We start from the raw sequence: 13,324 nt of genomic DNA on the forward strand, positions 1-13,324 counted from the left end.
AGCACTACAAAATCAAGTTTTGGCTTACTGGCAGGCACCAGTATAGTTGACCCAGATTATATTTAATATGAATAAATTCTTTTGTAATTAATTTTTCTTCTGATTAAGCAAAAATTGATTATGAAATTCTTTGCTTTCAAAATAAAAACTGAAATATATTTGTTGAATAACTTTAGCATTGCATTACAAATTTATTAATATAATTTAAAATTTTTACTTTATAACAAGAATAAAATATTTTAAAATAGGAATAAAAAGAAAAATTATAGTGAATTCTTCACAAATATTTAAGAGTATTTTATGTTCATTTTTAAATTTTTTTGTATTAAAAGAAAATGTTTCTATAAATATTTTACATGGTGACAAACATCACTTGTTTTTGTACCCAGGTATCAAGTAGACAGATAGCCTAAATAGCTATTATCCAAGTACCCAGTGGTGGTAGCGAGGGGGGTGCAAGGGGGTCTATCATGCACCGGGCGCCACTCGCAGAGGGGCACCCAAATGGTCTCCAAGACAAACTATGTGTTTCTGGAGGGGAGCGCCAATAGTGTCGTGCCCTGGGCGCCAGTTATGTTCGCTATACCACTGCAAGTACCCATGCCTATTTAAAAGACTGTACAACAAAAAAAAATCAAAAATGAGCAAAATGGTTTTTAAAAACAAACGAGCAATTATTTATTGTGACATTGTCACGATGATGGGCTGCAATTTTTTATTTATTTAATTTAAAATATATGCTCTCCACCTCAAATTAGTGGCGGCTTACCCCCTTACATCATACTTTCCCTTTAACAACAGAGTCATGCTAGTCATCTACTAACTGCTTTCAGGGGAAAACTTTTAAATTGAAATAATGTGACTTCCAGTTTGTACTGGAAGTTCAAATATAGTTAATCGTGGGCTCCTGCACCTAAGGTTTCTGCATCTGGTCTTGGATTTCGTCTATCTAATTCCATTCTCAAGATTAAGGAAAGACAGACAGATGAGATGGATGGGACAACAATAGGAATTTATACATCTACAATTTTTTCAAATTGCAGCCCAATTACAGATAATGTTTACAAATCTATTTACCTGTTTTTAATTGAACATTCTCTCTGAAATTATCATTTTCAATTTTTAGAAGATCAATTTTGCAAATTAAAATTTTTAATTAGTTAAAATTATTAATTAGAAAAATGTATATCCACTTAGAATTACCGAATTATTAAAATAAGATATTTTATTAAATAGAAATTTATCCTGTTATTATTCCACAACTGTAAGATCCAGTTCAGACAAGCAAAACTTCTGCAGAATGGCAGCCACACTGCATTATTTTTTCTGCGGGCACTCTGGACAGAAGATGGCTGAATTTGTTTTGAGTTGGCCAATCATCACGAATGCTCTTTACTCTGCAGTAGTAGTATTCTTAGGACTTCAATTCTTAAAAGAAAGAAAGAAAAAGAAAAATAGAAGGTATTGGGTACATCTAGTGGTGAGCAGTCATTTATTACAAGAAACTTTTTATACGTTGTTTAATGAGCTTCAAGGAGGAATCAAAATTCTTTAATTACTTCAGAATGTTATTTTCAAAAGTTTGATGAATTTTATTACATTCTGAAAAATACCCTGAAAAAAGATGATAGTAACGTGAAACAGCTAGTAAACAATATTTCAATTATGCCCTCTCCACACAACTTTTGCTTCTGCTCATTTAAATTATTTGGTACAATGTAATAGCCCATAACCAATCTGTGGCTACTGCATGACATCCATTCTGCTACAAGTGATATGGCTGGAATCTGATAACATTCTCACAGCTATAGACTTTCTGTTTAATATGAGTTATTACATTTAAATGAGTATTCCATAACAACTGGTGGGGTTTAAGTTAGTATGTAATTCTGCAGAAATTCCACTCATCTGAACAAGACCTAAAACTATATGGCTTCAAAAAGTTGAAAAATTTTATAAACTAAAATATAACTGAAAAATGATACCAATTAAATTACAATTATATCTTTTTAGACCAGTTCATTAACACTTGCCATCAAATTGAAAGTCTGAACAGTAACTTGTAATGAGTTTGGAAAGTTAAAATATTTCAAAAAATTTATGGATGTTAGATAATTAAGAGTACTACAGATTATTCTATCAAATTCAAAATATTGTATAACTAACATAGCATCTTAGAAATCTCAAAATGTGTTAAAATTTAATTACTGATATTACTATTATAGTATAGTTTACTATGATGCAGCCTAATCTCTTTCAAAGAATTTTGCAACACTCCTCCACACTGCATTTTATACTTACAAGACAACTAACCTAGAACCTGCAATAAGAACATTCGCTTTAAAACAGCAAACATTTTCTGCCACCTTGAATGAACATTTTCAGACTAATGTTCAAAAATAGAAAACATGTTTATAATGTTTGAAAATAGTTCATTCTAAAACATTCAGTTCTATTTTCAAACAGTTCTTACTGCTGGTTTTAGGTTATTGAGTTAGTTATCTTGTGAAGTTAACCAGTATCTGGTAGATGTCACTTATAACACTTCACAAAAAACAAATAATATGCTTCAAAATATTTTACATAACATTTTTATTTTGAAAAAATTATTCCAAAGAGTAGTACAGTGATACCTCGATTTTTGTCAATAATCCATCTGAAAGCAATCCGTGAAATCTGAAACCGACGAAAACCAAGGCAATTATTTCCATATGAATCAATGTAAATCCAATTAATTCGTTCTAGACAGTCCAAAATACACCCCAAAAACACATTTTATAGAAAATTAATATAGCATTAAATATTAAAAGCAATACAAAATTAACATAAAAAGACAAATTAGCATTAAGATGAAAGCAATGGAACTGTTCGGCTAGACATGCGGGGTAATGTCTTGTCTTGTAGAAGCTAGTTGGACATGAGCTTCTAGCCTATATCGCCCCGCGGTAAAGTGTGACATAATTGTCATGTAATAGTAGTTGTATGTGTTTATGATGGTCGTATCGAGGGGAATAATGCCTTCTGGGAAATCTGTTTAAGGATAACTGGCCCCTATTCAGGCATACAGATGTGGAGAAAACCCAGAAAATTTCATGTGACCAGCCCATCCTGGCAAAGCACAAACTCACAACCAAACTCCTAGTGTTCAGGGAACGGAACTGTTAGCCAATGATGGGCCGTTGCGGGGTAATGTTCACACAATGAGAAATAATGCCACACTGCACCAGAAAACGCAAGGGTTGCCCTTTGTTTTCAAAAATTAGCAGTGAGGTCACTTGACCACGCTGACAAAATCCGAGGCAATCGATAAAACCAAGACAAATTTTCGGGTGGGGGGGATCGACGAAAACTGAAACAGGCGATAACCAAAGTCAACAAAAATCGAAGTATTACTGTATGTAATTTTAAAAATTATCTATAACTCAATAGAAGTAAACTTCAGCATTAATCAGAACAAAAATTAAAAAAAAAGTGTGATCAAGGTTTATTCACTCTAATTTTGAATAATTTTAAAATCATACAACCTTATAGTGCAAAAAAACAATAAATCTTATTACATACTTAAAAATTAACTCACTAGAAATGTTGATGAGAGAGGTTAGGAAAAAAAACATGAATGGTACTTGCATTTATTTATATATGTTTTATTATGTATTATATGTATGTTTTATATGTTTTATTATGTATATATATTATTTATATATACACACATGTAGCTTTCAGTTGACTTTAAAGAATTTTTCTTGTACAGTCCATGTAAATTTTGTTACATGTTTTATTTAATGTTATCTTTTTATGGCAATAAATTGGTTCTCTATACTTGACATAAATATAATTTAAGATGGTTGTTAAACATTTCAGGATAAATCTGGAATTTTTATATATCATAAAAACTGAAGAATCTTAAATAAAAATAAACTCTGTTCAACTCAATATAACTTTTACTTATTAACTATGTAATCTGAAAAGACCATGGAAGCAACAAAGTCTAAAAGGATGGTTGATTTAAGTATCTTTTTTAATTTCAACAATTGAAATTAAAACAGACCTTATTGTGAAATATGAAAGTGATACATGTGGTGGATCTGGAGGCCATGTTGAAGATGCTAAGTCTACAGTGTGTGAATAGTAAATACAATTTTCACTTTATTATATATTATTTGTATTTTATTTATTGTTTTCAAGTTTAAACTTATTATTAGAGCATGTAATTGTCTTATTTTTACATTAAATAATGTGTATTTGCAGTTTTAAGTTTATCAAATAGGTATTGTTCAGGGTCAGGGGATGAATTAAGACTTTCCATTATTTCTTGTTTTCATTATTAATTAAGCTAATTTTATTTTAATTATGAATTATTATTAAGCTTCAGATGTTGAATGATTTGGAGTTTGAACCACCTCCTACAATAAATTAAGTACGAAATAAGTGACAGTTACAGTGGTGCCTCGTAATGATTAATCAGGGGAAAAGCCAATCATTACAATTAATAATAAGTCAACAATTAATTGATACATCTTTAGCAAAAGGGAAACAAAATTCAAAACATATATTCTTCATCCTTTTGTGAGATGGTCATCTTTTCATTATCCAGTATCAAATAAGTAGACACCAATGCAAACATAAATTTCAACATTCAATAATAGATACAATTGGTTTCAAGACTTTTCCCAATTTGTCATTTCTTCCTGTGAATATATATGCAGATGATCAATTAAATAATTATAAATATCTGGTATTTCTATCTTAGGCCACAAATCCATTTCCCTGTACATATTCTGTAAAATGATGTGAATACAGGTATGTCTCACCTTACGTCGGTAATTTGTTCCAGGAGAGGCGACGTAATTTGAATTTACTTGTCACTAGGTTAAACCACAAATTAAAATTCCCAGTTCTGTATTTTATTTATAAATGCATTTTTAATAATTTATGGTTAATAAGAATCTATTTTAAGCTTACAAACAAATAAATTTTAGTTTTTAATATAGTACAGAAAAAAGTAATCTAAATTTACGAATACATGTGTACATACAGTACATACTTGTAAATGTAAGTGTTTACAATTTGGTGATGTTTACAGTACATTGCGGACTCTATTTGTGAATATGGTTTCTCTAAGACATTATAAAATAAGATGATTTTTTAAGATTAAATAACAAATAGTTATTAAAATTATTTTGTGATTATTTAGAAAAAAAATCAGTTAACTAATGGTCGTTTTAAAAACACTATAAATAGACAGTCTCTGTTTAGTATATCTACTATCCAACAAAGTTTTGCACCATTTTATCATATTATAAGTACATTTATATTTTTATATACTATATTGGACTGAATATTAATCAATGTTTTTCCCTAGTTTTTGAAATCTTGAATTAATAAACTATGTAAACACTTTAGGTCTGTACATGCTGAATATTCTCATTGGTCCATTAACAGGGGCACAAGGAATAGAATACAGTAATATTGAAATAAAGCTGTTTAAGTTCTGTAATTTGTTGTTATTGATTAATAATTCATATTTTGACAATACTGGAATACCTGTTATCAATTATTGCACAATGCTATGTCATTTATATTGACTACAGATTTTACGATATTGATCATCACTAATGTAAAATAATAACGACAATTCCACTTTCATGAAGGTGAAGAAGGGATAGGGTGAGTGGGAATTATGTGACAGCTTACCAGTTTAAAATGTCAAGGTTACCAAAAAGTCAAAACTGAAGGAGTTAGTATGTAATTTTAAAAACAAAAAAAACTGTGACTGACAATAGTAATTAAGATGTAAACTGTGTGATATTACCATAAATTTGGATAAAAGTCTCTTTTCACAGCTAAAGCAGCATATTTCCAAAAGGAAAGAAAGAAACAGTTTTATTTTGGCATCATTAAATTCTGCAAAGGACAATGCAAGCAAGAAGAATGCATTTTCAAGTGATCTGGCTACAACAATACAATCATGGATTGCTCTTAAACAATGAACTAGCATTCAAAAACTTTCTAGAAAGTATCAATCCCTGACCAAAGCAGAATAAGGAAAGCTGTGTGCAGCCTGAATTGAAACTGAAACAAAATACAGGAAATAAAAAAAAAAATGAATTGTTTCCGATTTTAGATAAAATAGCAGATGTGCTAAAAACAGTACTTGTACAGTACATGCTGAATATTCTCATTGGTCATTAACAGGGGTGTAATGTAAGTACAACCTATGCTGTTAATAGTTTCAAATTAGCAAAGAAAAATTTCACAACTGTTATACAGGCCTTCAATGATGTATGTGACAAACTTTAAAATAGTTTTACTTTTAAACCTAAGTGCTAAAAAAGTACTCCTAATTTTTAAATAAAATTTGTATCTCAATTACTCAAGTTTATTAAATCATGAATATAATAATAATATCCCTTTCAAAAAAAAAAAAATAATAATAGAAAATACACTTTTTACATTTCAAAATATTAGAATAAAATTTCTGAATAGTTTGCATCCTTGGTCTTGTCTTGATAGTCCTGAAAATTAGCATAAAACTTTCTCAAGTGGTACAATGGAAACAATTAAAAATCCAAAATGGGTCAGAAGTAGACTATTTAAGAGGAAAAAACAATCTGTTATATGTATGGCTGCTGAAGGCTGGAAGCAGGTAGATATTAGTAAGATTGCTGCTGAAGTTTTCATCTCTAAAACATGAACGTCGAATGTCAAGCACCGCTATCTTGTAAGCCGCACTCGACAATCAATATTCACATTTTAGATATGAAAACTTTGGCGCAACCTCACTATTGCCAAAACCCCCAACATTTCACAATCAGGTCAAGGCTCATGCAAACAAGAAAAAATTCATCTAAAATTGCAATTCAAAACAAACAGGCATCAACCTCGTGATTTCAAAATGATTTATAAAGGTCTGCATAGTCAAAAATGGTGAGAAAGGTAACTCATGTCAAGGACTGCAGTCAACTGCAGTTACACAAACTGAAACAATGCATGAACTAATGTATTCACTAATACAACATGGTGTAATTATGGGAACTTGGATTCTGGCCATTGAACCACAGTTCAATTCTTTATAGTGAAAAAGATGATTGCAATGGGCAAAAGAGAACACCAGACAGTTAACAGAATGTCATGAATGTTCAAGTGTACCAAAAATTCCTTGTAACATTTATAACATAATCATCAGAAATTTCTTTTGGTAGTGACATTCATTTTTAACATAATCTCACTCCATCACACAAATCAGCATCAACCATTGATTGGATTAATGACAAAGAAGTCAGTTTTATACCAACTTGCAAATTCCACTGAGAATTTCTGGAATATTGCAAAGAAACTGAATGAACTAAAACCACAAGCTAAAAGACAAGTGCCTTTCATAGTCTCATTCCATCTGACCACTACCATTGACTTGAAGAATCCATGCTGTAATTAAAGCCAAAGGGAGCCCTACTGACTACCAATTGTATCCAAATATAATATTGTTTAAAATAAAATAGTTTTTATCTGATTTGCATTCTTATTCTAATGTTTTGAAACAGAAAATTGCATATTTTTTTTTAAAAGGATAATACATTTTTATTTGTGCTTTTTAATTTCTCAAAAGATTAATTTGCATTTCATTACATCATTAAGCTCCTATATATGGCAGTTTTTAGTGCCCTTAGTTTAAGCAGGACAGTTAAAATGACCAGATTAATAATTTCTACAAATGGTAAAATAATTAATTTATTAATTTTTTTTTATAATCCATAAATAATTGCTAAAAATTTTAGTAACATTAAAAAAGTATTTTATGATGGTATTTGACTTTCTTTGGAGTTTTAATTCTAAACTTCACTTTTTTTTCTAATTGTTGTTTGTTCTTTTTTCTTTAGATAATAATAATGTATATGTTCCATGCTTTACTTTGGAATATAATGTAAATCTTACTGGAAACCAATTAACCGGAGCAAAATTTCTAAAGTGCAAATGTTTTTGACGTCCCTCCTGGGCTCTTCTTCAGGCATTCACTCAAAACCGTTGCAAGGTAGTTTTAAACTTTTGAAGTTCTTTATAAGATGTTCAATTTCATATGCCTAATGCACATGCACTCCAAAACTTAATCAAACATTGTGAACCAATATAAGATTCAAAATGCAAACCATTTAAATTCAGATGTTTATAAACATGAATAAATATGAAATAAAGAATAACCTAAATTTAAACATCCATTAGGAATTTCCACACTGTAGATAGTGTCATTTCTTCCTTATAATTAATGCTAGTAGATTCGCACTCTGCCTTGAATATTTCCATTGCTTCTAATATCTTTAGGTGATCTTGGTGTGGGGTGGTGAGAACTATACGTGCTCTGTCAAATTCTGCCGTGATGTCAGGGACTGTCGAATACGTCGAAAGGGCTGCCGTACACTTATTGTGTCTTATGTCTGACTTATGCTCCTTCAATTGTGTCTAAGGATTTTTTAGTTGCACCCACATACACCATTTCTCTATCAAACCTGTCATCTTTTATGGAGACTTTGTAGATGCCTGGTAATTATGCTGGTTCGGATGGTCTTTTCCATTCCTTAGTAGGCTATAAATGATCTGACACCTCCCATATGCTATTTTGATCTCCTGTTTCTTGGTAATGGCAGTATATATTAACTTCAAAATTAGGTTATATGTTTGCACTTTAGAAATTTTGCTCCGGTTAATTGGTTTCCAGTAAGCTGATTTATATTTCGACCCGGTATATTAAGAAGTTTAATGAAACATAATGACTACTAGAACACCTCCACAATGAATTTTTGTTCTAATTTGAACAGTGTGGTAACTTTGAGACATAATTGATCTCTAAAACCTTGGTCAAACTATGCGATTTCCAGCCGCGCAGGCAACTACAACTGTGACGGCTGTTTCCGTTAACTAGTAATCACCCCTCAAAAACTGGCACGACTGCAACCGCAACTAGAAACAAAAAGTTTGTTCTACACGCGACGGTTGCAAATGTGCATCCAATCAGAAAATGTCTTTGTGCAACGTCATACTTTGTGTTGTATATTTGTCAACATATCTTGATTATAACATTTGTGTTAATTCAGTTTCAGTACATTTAAATGCTATATTTGATACAAATCAAATCTGAATTTATAAAAGTTATTTGTTAGATTTATTTTAAAATGTTTGATTACTTTTAATAATATACAATTGAATAAAATAAATGCTTATATAAAAGAAAAAAATATATCGATTATAAATGAATCAAATCATTCAAGCTTTCCTCTAAACAACACTTACCCACAAATATTCACTTTTATAAGATTGATAAATAGCATCCAAAACTTCTGGGATAATGACTGATATCGAATTATGGGCCACTCTAAATTGATGTGCCAAACTACAAAACATTTCACCTAAATTATATACAAGTATAAATTATATTCATACAGATATATCCCCTATAACCTTCGGCATCCGAAAGCCTTAATTCATTCATCAGCTGGTGAAAGCACGATTGTTTAGCCCGTTAATTTTCATTTTGCCAAGTTTTAACCCAGCATGAATGTTTTTTCTTATTTTTCTGTTCATATATTCTCGCCAGCTCTAACAAAATTATTGCCTTCTTTCTTTTATTCATTCCACAAAAGGAACTGCTTGCTATTTTAATAAGAAAAGTAGCTAAAATTCTGTAAATACTCTGAAGTAGAACGTAAAATGTTGGTAAACTCACGAAAGTAGACAAAAACAAGCAACTGTAATTTTATTGGTTTATTATAGGGTCATGTGTTCCGAGTTGCAACGTCAATGAACAATGTGTGACCACGAGAAGACACGCGCAACTCGCACAACTGGAAATTGCATAGTGTGACCAAGGCTTAAGTGATCCAACTCTTAAGAGGATCCACTATTTTCAATCAGCAAAAATACAGTTACGTTTTCGTTTCTTCTTTTGCGACTGAATCTTTTCGGTCGTTTTTATATGCACAGACTGGAATCCTTTTTTTTACACCTACGACCAAAGGAGAAAGGATTACTGGTTGTGAGAAATCCACTTTATGCACCATTTTACAAGGATCCTTGAAATATTTGAAGACTAATGCAAGTGATATTGTTTCTTTTTTATTAACCCTTGAACAGCACCTTTCTCAACTGTATATGAAGTTCCTGTTGAAGAGGAAAATTGTTGTTTAAGAACTAAGATTTCTGAAACTGCAAATATGGAAATTTAGACACTCAGAAAACCCTTAAAAACAGAAAAAAAGTTTAATTATGAACATTTTCAGTCATTTTTAAAGATCATACTCAGGTAGAATACAAATTCAAACTTATTGATAACAGAATATCATAAACAAGGTAAAATAAACCAACATCCAGCACAAATGTAAGATAGCTAACGATAACCTCATGAGTTTTAATTCTGTAATTCCTCAAGAAACTAACCCTTATAACTGTTTAATTAATTTTTTTAATCATGATTATTAATACAGATTCTTCAGAATTTCTCAAATGGAAAACTTGGCAGAGAAATTCATTGTATTACTTTATCTAGTTTGTACTTATGTAATCTGATACTGATAAAGTTTTGGAAAAGTGGGAGGTCAGTTAAATCAAGTGCTAATAAAATTTCACTGTCTACTGATTTGTGTTATAACTTGTGTATTAGGAGAAAACATCTTGCTAAATTTCAATCCTGTAACAGAGGTTGTTCTGAAAAATTTTAAATAAATCGCCAACCATTTCTCCAGTTTTAATTTTTTGTTGCGATGTCAGATTATTTATTATCACCAGTTTTACTTACTAATTAATGCTGGTGATAGAAGCCTTATCAGTTTAGAGTCTGGAAAGCAAAAATAACATGTTAAACTATCACTTAGAAATAAGAATCATTTTTGAATAATTTTTTAATGAATAATTCCAAACAACATATTTGATCACAATATCTAAACAGTATTTCACATGTTGTCATGTCAAAAATTTTGTTTTAGTCTACTGAAAAAAGATCAAACTGAAAAAAATGTCTACTAGATACATCCAATACACCTTATTGCTGAGAACATATATTTATTCTTATAACAAACGTTTTCGGCCCAATTTATGGGCCATCTTCAGGTTACAGTCGTTCGACTCTAATACAAAATCGAACTCGTTCAAAATTAAATCAAATTAGAACATACGTTATAAATTAAACTAATAGAACAAGTATAATCCAATAAATTAAATCAAAATAAACCAAACATGAAAATGAAAATAAAATACGGTACTGGCCGTAAACATTAAGGAACAATTCCTTATACATTAATCCAGATATCTATTGAGTCACGGTAGACGCATTATTACGTGTGTTACTTCTTACTATGTATTTCCAGGATGACGGTAACCCCGTCGCATCCTTATAATTTAAACATCTGTCAGCCAAACTTGCTCTGTAAATTTCGCATTTCTCAGTTATGGATGAGAGCGTTGGCGAGCATACTTTTGCAAGAATTTTGGCATCCTCCCATTTAACAACCGAACCATCCGCTTGGGCCATCTTTGATAATGCTGTTGCACACTTGTTTTTAGCGACATCGTACCATAATCGGGAAGAAACATTCCCGATTATGAAGCAAATAGCGAGACACAAAAACGCCAGTATAATATGCAAAAGGGCCCCCACAGTCTATAGGTTGATTAGAAATGACAAGGAAAGAATTGATGATAGAGAACAGGCAGGAGTATATGCAATTCCCTACAAAAATGACCAGTTGGGAATAGATAAGGACTACGTAGGAGTCACTAATAGAAACCTTGGAGTGAGGATAAAGGAACACCGGTACGATGTCGCTAAAAACAAGTGTGCAACAGCATTATCAAAGATGGCCCAAGCGGATGGTTCGGTTGTTAAATGGGAGGATGCCAAAATTCTTGCAAAAGTATGCTCGCCAACGCTCTCATCCATAACTGAGAAATGCGAAATTTACAGAGCAAGTTTGGCTGACAGATGTTTAAATTATAAGGATGCGACGGGGTTACCGTCATCCTGGAAATACATAGTAAGAAGTAACACACGTAATAATGCGTCTACCGTGACTCAATAGATATCTGGATTAATGTATAAGGAATTGTTCCTTAATGTTTACGGCCAGTACCGTATTTTATTTTCATTTTCATGTTTGGTTTATTTTGATTTAATTTATTGGATTATACTTGTTCTATTAGTTTAATTTATAACGTATGTTCTAATTTGATTTAATTTTGAACGAGTTCGATTTTGTATTAGAGTCGAACGACTGTAACCTGAAGATGGCCCATAAATTGGGCCGAAAACGTTTGTTATAAGAATAAATATATGTTCTCAGCAATAAGGTGTATTGGATGTATCTAGTAGATTTATTAAGAAGCTGAGTCTGAGTAGGTGAAAAAAATGTCATCAAAAACAATTCCCAAATTTTCTATCAGTTGATAAAAAAAATTCTCAATCTGGAAACACTGGGCAACATTGCATGAAAACTGCCATCAGTTCTCAACATAACTTCTTACTTTCTGCCAAAACTTGCCATGTGACATCATGAAATTGCTAAGTATGTTGTACATAGGACAAGAGATAGACATTCTGCTGTTTTTCCCGAAGCATGCTTTGTGATCCAATTTCATGCTGAATGTCAAAATCAGTGGACTAGATTTTTTTATAACCAGTATTATATTTTTAATAATACAGTGGAACCTCGGTATACGTCTGCTTTAAAATATGTCCTGTTTGGACGAAACAAATTTTGCTTGGTATATGACTTAATTCAATTATACGTGCCATCAATGAACAAGTAGCACTATCGGTGTACTAGACCAGACTAGACGTTTGCGGTCCCACGGTTCATAACTTTGTTAAATTTCTTCTGATTTTAATTTGTAAGTAAAATTTTATTATTTTTATTAATCATGAATTGCAAAAAGGCAAATGGAAAGCAACAGAAAACTAAAAAAATGACTAGAATCACAATGGAAATGAAAAAAGAGATTGTTGAGAAATATGAAGGTGGCATGCGTGTTCGAGATTCAACTGTTGCATACCGTATTCCGAGAACGACGATATCAACAATCATGAAAAATAAAGACATTATTAAATCTGCTAATGTTGCGAAAGGGATTGAATCAATTTCTAAACAGATTATTAGTATTAAGGAGAGTTTGATTTGATTTGATTTTGATTTAATGATTTAAATAATATAATACAATATACTGTAATAAATTTTATTATAGATTTTTGTTATTTTTTTTATTAATGTGCTCAAACAGTGTGTAAATTATTTTACAACCCCATTAATATACCACATCAAGAGGGTTTTTTTTTTACATGAGAACG

The 13,324-nt window shown here is 31.1% G+C and overlaps 1 protein-coding gene across 4 annotated transcripts in view; it reads right to left on the reverse strand.

Moving 5' to 3' along the window:
- Positions 1 to 13,324, reverse strand: part of D1 (D1 chromosomal protein) — a 58,024-nt gene that overhangs the window by 37,686 nt on the left and 7,014 nt on the right. Inside the window, exon 1 of one of the 4 annotated variants that reach the window (XM_067283515.1) lies at positions 1,998 to 2,017. The exons of the other annotated variants lie outside the window; for them this stretch is intronic. The gene's annotated coding sequence lies outside the window, so the exon portion shown is untranslated. Of the gene's footprint in view, positions 1 to 1,997; positions 2,018 to 13,324 lie in introns of those variants that run through there. 4 annotated transcript variants of the gene reach the window in all.

The sequence above is a fragment of the Centruroides vittatus genome, unplaced genomic scaffold, assembly GCF_030686945.1.
Source record: "Centruroides vittatus isolate TY-2023 unplaced genomic scaffold, ASM3068694v2 contig_990, whole genome shotgun sequence".
Taxonomy (NCBI): domain Eukaryota; kingdom Metazoa; phylum Arthropoda; class Arachnida; order Scorpiones; family Buthidae; genus Centruroides; species Centruroides vittatus.